The sequence below is a fragment of the Pezoporus occidentalis genome, unplaced genomic scaffold, assembly GCF_034315485.1.
Source record: "Pezoporus occidentalis ecotype Australia unplaced genomic scaffold, CSIRO_AGI_Poc_V1 ctg44, whole genome shotgun sequence".
Lineage (NCBI taxonomy): Eukaryota > Metazoa > Chordata > Aves > Psittaciformes > Psittacidae > Pezoporus > Pezoporus occidentalis.
The window spans coordinates 4,122,944-4,128,943 of NW_026915769.1; the positions used below are offsets into that span (position 1 = coordinate 4,122,944).

General features: G+C 38.4%; 1 long non-coding RNA gene across 1 annotated transcript in view; it reads left to right on the forward strand.

Annotated features, from left to right (window-relative positions):
• LOC134172112 (uncharacterized) overlaps positions 1 to 830 on the forward strand; it is a 42,388-nt gene extending 41,558 nt beyond the window's left edge. The window contains exon 3 of the long non-coding RNA XR_009967835.1: positions 501 to 830. This is a non-coding gene — a long non-coding RNA (uncharacterized LOC134172112). The remainder of the gene's footprint in view (positions 1 to 500) is intronic.
• The last annotated feature ends 5,170 nt before the right edge of the window (positions 831 to 6,000 follow it).

A 6,000-nucleotide genomic window follows, 5' to 3' on the forward strand; every position in this document is an offset into this window, starting at 1 on the left:
CCAGTTGATTTTTTTTTCTGTGAATATCCCTTTCTAAAATTATGTGCCTGAAAAGCAAACCAAATAAATTTGATTACTCTAGAATATGTGCATTTTTTTTTTCCCAGACCCTCATGTACCTTTTAGTTCTCATTTTATCTTTTTTGTGTAGTTTAAAAATTATTTTTAATGTTAAGCAGGAATAAAATATACATAAATCAGTTAATTAAATGTTACTCATATTTTGTTACAAAAAAGGAGCCAGTGTTTCCTACTCCCAGGGAGTTCTGTAAAGAGCAATAGAAGCTAGTAATAAAAATATTTTCCATATTTTTGAATATTAAGATTTTTGAAGAAAGGCTGGGAATGTCATTCGAAGAGCCAGATTTCAGAATTTAGCCACCTCAGATATCCCAGATTTGATGTAGGTTTTCACTATCTTTGCAGTCATCTAAGTAAATTAGGATACTGAGAAGCAGTCATAGTAACAGAAACCTTAGATTTGTGTTGTGTAGTTTTAGTCATCTGAAATTTTGGTACCTCCCTCCGAAGGGGGAATGGTGACCCTGAAGTAGGTGCCCTCAACAGGCAGAATGAGTTTGCCCTTGGAAAGGCTGACTACAGAAAGAGGTGGAAAGACTGCCTTGGAATAGACGCCTACCTATAAAGGAGAGTTTATATGCCTAAGTTTTTGACTGATGCAGGTAATGAGGTGAATCCCACTTTGGCTATTTTTAGGTTCAGGCTGTGAGTTATGCTTTCATTTTTTTGTTTTAATAAGATGTTAATCTCAATGAAATTGTTTGTACTTACATCATATAATCTGAAAACAATATTGTCCCCCATTTTTTCCTATCTGAAAGCAATATTGTCCCCCATTTTTTCCTCTCTATTCTCATATTTTTCCTGATTTATACTTGTTCATTCACCCAGCTTTAAAAATACAAAATGCAGATTTCCTTGTACTTGAGAACTACATATGTATGCTTATAAGATAAAGTAAATGTTTGGACATGTTTCACACATCAGGAGTGCATAGTTTCCATGGTGATGTAATTCATATTGGTTGTATATTCATCTTGGTGGTACATATTCAACTCTGAAGTGTAGTCATGTCTATTGCATTCAAAATTACTGTAAGATTTAGCTTATTTCAAAGTTACATTCATACTATGGTGTTTCATTTATGCTGCTGGTTGGCATGAAGAGTTTCTTGGAGTGGTTAGAGGATCATACACTGATTCCATCATCAAGGATAAATTATACTTATTCCAAGAGAAGACAACAAAAAAAAAAAATCTTACAAAAGTAGGATGAGTGCTGTCTTGGTGCACAAGTGATATCACTGATAATAAAGCCGGTAGTATATGGTTCTTATTACTTGAACTGAGTAAATGAGGGAGCATTATGACCCCCTAAGTTCATGGGGTTTGTGCTGTTTGGGATTCTAGCTCAGTAACCAGGACATTGACAAGGGTTTAAAATACACCACACATCTGTTTGTAATTGCCTAATTTTGATGGTGTATTTCCTGAAGAGTAATGGTAATATAAAGAACTGTGAGAGGATTAAAAGGTTGTTGAAATTTCCAGCTATCTTCTCTTAGCGTATTTTCTTTTGGATTCACGCAGTCACTTGCTTTAAGGTCAGCTGGTTTTAAAGTACTTACAAGAACAGAATTTCTGAGTTACAAGTCTTCTGTATGACTCTCTATGTAAATAATCCACTTGTTTAGCATTGAATGATCAACATATACAAAGATTCCCAGGCTAGTCAACTAGCTAGAACACAGAAATGGATTAGCTTTTGTGACTTTAGAACAAATAACATAACACCAACACACAATTAATTACACATTTCAGCATTATAAAGTTGAAGAGATGTAGCTAATAGATTGCAGGACTGCTTGTTGATTTAATAAACATAGCAGGACTGTTGACACCTATGCACCAGTGAAGTGATAAATTGAAGATTATCTGCTTTTTCCCCAATCTCCTGTCATTTACTCAGCAATTATGGGTCTGATGCTGCTGTTACTAGGTTCTGCCTTTGTAGGAGAGGTGGTTTCCTGTTTGTTTTTTGTTTGTTTCCTTGTTTTTACAAGACAAGAGGAAGACTGGGAAGTGCTTCTGATGGCCTTTTTCCAGGCTGTCAATTAAATCTGATTGTAAGTTAGGAGGATAGCAGCTATGATGTTGATCCTGCCACTTATTGAGGGATTCTCTCTCTTATCTAGTGTATGTCATACTGACTGGCTCAAAGAACTTGGAGAATTCTTTTACAGCCAACGAGAAAACATGAAAAATAAATAATAGTAGAGGGAATAAAACTTTCATATTAGTAGGAAAACTGTAAACTTACCCTAATTTCTCTTTGCTGTGCTTTTTCAGATATCTTTGTCAGTGTTTTTTGCCAGTGTGTTCCCTTGTTTCCTCCCCCTGTCCTCCCTCTTGAATAACCTTCCCCTTCCTGAGGAGCTTTGTATTTTCTTTTTAGCACATTCATAATCATTTCCTTGTCTCATTCCTGTCTCCTTGCTTACATTCTTTCCCTGCTCCTGAGACCTTTAAACTCATTCTTTTATCAAAATTAGCTCCCTATTTTTTCCCTATTTCAAATGAACTCCAAGCCATTTGTTCTGTCCATCAGCCTGAAACTCACAGCTGTCTACTTTGCTGATGGCCAGTAGTGGTAACAGTTTGGGACTAGGGGGAAGGGTCAGGCCCTTGCACTAGTCAAGGGAATTAGCTTCAGCTTCTTTGTTGGAGGAGAATGAATGTGGGAGAGGACTCTTTATTGGTCTTTGTTTACTCAGGTGGCGTGGGCTTCATATTTTGACATCTTTCTATCTCACCTGTGAAAAAAGTATCATGGGCTGTATTCTTGAGGGACTAGGTGAATACCTGTAAAAGAATTCAACAATTAACAAAACTACTGTATCCTGTCTTGAGACATAAGTAATACAATAAAAGAATATTCCTATTAAATGATAGTGACCTCTATCTCAAAACAACCTGTAAAAAGGAACAACATGTGCAACAGCATCTTTCCAGCTGTGGTGCTGCACAGCATCTAGGAAAGTAAGCTTTATGCCAGACTAACTCTTGGAAAAGCAGGAGCTGATTTTAAGCTAAGAATCTAAGGGACTATTTTTGTAATGGCAGAAGATCCATTAAGATCTGCTGTAGCATAAATGTGTATACGTATAATATGACTCAGATTAAAGTCATTTATAATATGATGGATATTCTGGTCCAAAGAAATATACCTGCATTAAAGTAATCGATGGCAAATCCAAAGGTTGTGTTCATGATTCCAGCGAGTTACCTATTTTGCCTTGTTATTGCTAAAAATTTTTAAAGAGCCTCCCTCAGCTTAAGTTAGGTAACTGACATCTCTCTCAAAGAACACTAGGAAACACCAGTGTTGGTTCCTTTACCTTTTAGTACAAACTTTTGGCTTTAGTATAATCTTTTAGATGACCAGAATTTTTAACCAAGGATTCATTTTTGAGTGTGAGATCATGACGTTGTACTTGCTATTCTGAAAACCTTGTCCCTGGTGCTTAGGAAGTTCCAGATAATGGCATTTTTTGCCACCTGTATTTGGTTTTAACCTTTGATAAAATAGTGTGTGATTGTCACCGGACAAGGTAGACCTTTCTAATAATGCCTCCTGTCACTGTAAAGATAGTGTCTCACTGAAGCCTGTTAATGATGTTTTGTGTCCAGTTTTTCCTGCTCTTTGACATCATTCTGCACTATTGACTCCCATTACTTTCTATGAAAGTTTGGTTAAAAGGTTTTTGGTTTTTTTTTTTTTTTTTCAGTGTGATCCATTCAGTATATATTGTAGCCCTCAATTTCATGTTTGGAGGAAGTAAATTTCTTATCTGGGGCTTTAGAAAGAAGCTTCCAAGAGCTGCATTTTGAACAAACTAGGGAAGTAAAGAGAAGTTCAGCAGGGCTTCATACAACATTCTAGGCTCATGAGGACTGAAGAAAAAATCTGATTACCATTTCAGAGAAAGCTTATCACAGGGAGAGTTGACTGACTGCTGCTCCCTGTACTTCATTCTCATTGTAACCTTCTCTCTAAAAGAAGAAATTACACCTAGACTGAACTTGAATGACTGTTGTGAGTCCATTCGGATAAATTTTACAGGTAACAAAAAAATAAGACACTATTTGGCATTTTTCAAAAGACAGAATCAGGTTGTTGGTACCTCAGAGTGAATACTGATAATACTGCTGGCCCTGATCTAGAGTCTTGGAGAACACTGCTTTCATACATAAAGGCTATTCTAGGCTTTGCTGAGTTTTTCTCTTCCATAAAACACTCCCACCACGTAAGAGAAAGGTTGGACTCTGGAAGAATGACTGGGAGGGACCACAGTTCTAATCTGAAGCAAAAGGTCTACTTTTTTCAGTAGGCTTTTAACTCTTAAAGAAGTGGTACATATTTTGCCATGCTTTTTCTTCCTGCCTGGTTTTCTAGACAGACTGTGACTGAATTAAACCAGCATAGCTGTAGGAAAGAAAACATTCTAATAACTAAGTTAATGCATGGTATTCCTAAATAACTGCAGAGCAGCTCCAAATCTGCCACATGCCCCAAAGAAAAAGAAGTTTAGGATGGAGCCTGCAACGGCTGCCATCCTGTCTGCCTCTCTGGTAACAATTTCCTGTTTGCGCTAGCCCAGTTGCTGTCTACCACCAGCTGTCATATCTGAGAGTCAGTCTCACGGGTTTGTATGCTTGGTTTATGCTCATCTCAGCCACCAGAGAGACAGAATGGGAAATGAGAAGAACTTGGAGCTCATTCACAATCGTGAAGCTTCTTGTCTGTCTCTGGAATTACAGTGTTAGAAAGCCAAACCTCTGTTTTGGTGGTTCATTTCCTGTCTTTGATGTAAGAGCTGTAGAAAATCAGATCAGAAGGCTATTACTGACTTATTTTTATTTTTTTTTCCATCCCATCCCACCCTGCTGCCCCCCATGTGGGACAGCCCAGACTGGCAGAATTACACTTGTTTTCATATTTAGCTGTAATTGTCTTAAATCAGTACTTATCTTCATCAAAGCCCAAGAGCGCTCCCTTAGAAATGTCTCTGGAACATTGATAGTGGGAGTGAGGTGCTTACACATAACCACCTGGTGACATTTTTTATGGCCTTGGGAATGTGAGACATCAGCAGAGGGCTGGCAGATACGAAACAGATTTACAAGAGGTCTGGCAGGCCATACTGGGTTTTTAAAAATGGCAATAGACACTCATGTTTCATCACTTGAATCATGCTTCTCTTGCCACTCTGTCTGGTTCGTATGGTCTTCTCTGACACTTTTAAAAGTTAACCCAGAAATCTCTGCAGACATTAGTGGCGCTGCTAATGAGGCCCCTTTTAGCTTACGGTGTGCTTGAGTTCTCTATAACAGTAACGCCCCCAACCTCACACAGCCTAGCACAGACCCTGTGTAGTTTTGGTAGCAGGGTGTCCTGGTGTCAAGCCTTTAATGCACTTGCCATCCTTTTTCCATAATGCCATTATTGTCTTGCTATTATCTGTGACCACTTTTTATAAAATGGGTGGCAGATCTAGTTGGAGCTGGACTTAACTTTGGGCTCCCAGCCTTCTCCACTGCTGTAGCAGGTCTTGTATACAAGCATAGATGGCAGTTGGCACAGGGCAGATGGGCATCTGTGTTTCAGGGTTGGCCCTTCCTCCCTCCTGTTGCTGTACAAGACTGGCAGTGGAGCAGTTGGGTCTTCATCATTTCCCCACAGCAGCATCTAGGGACTGGTAAGGGTTTTTTTGATATAGTACCAGAAAGCCATAATAAATAAATAAATAAATGGTTTGAAAACAAATATCCACTTTGCTTAGTGTGTCATTGAAGAACAAGCTCAATATGAGTGAACAGTGTGCAGCTGCAACAAAGAAAGACAGCAACATGCTGGGTTACATCAATAAGGGCACCACCAGAAGAGATAAAGATGTCATTATCCCATTCTGCTCAGCAC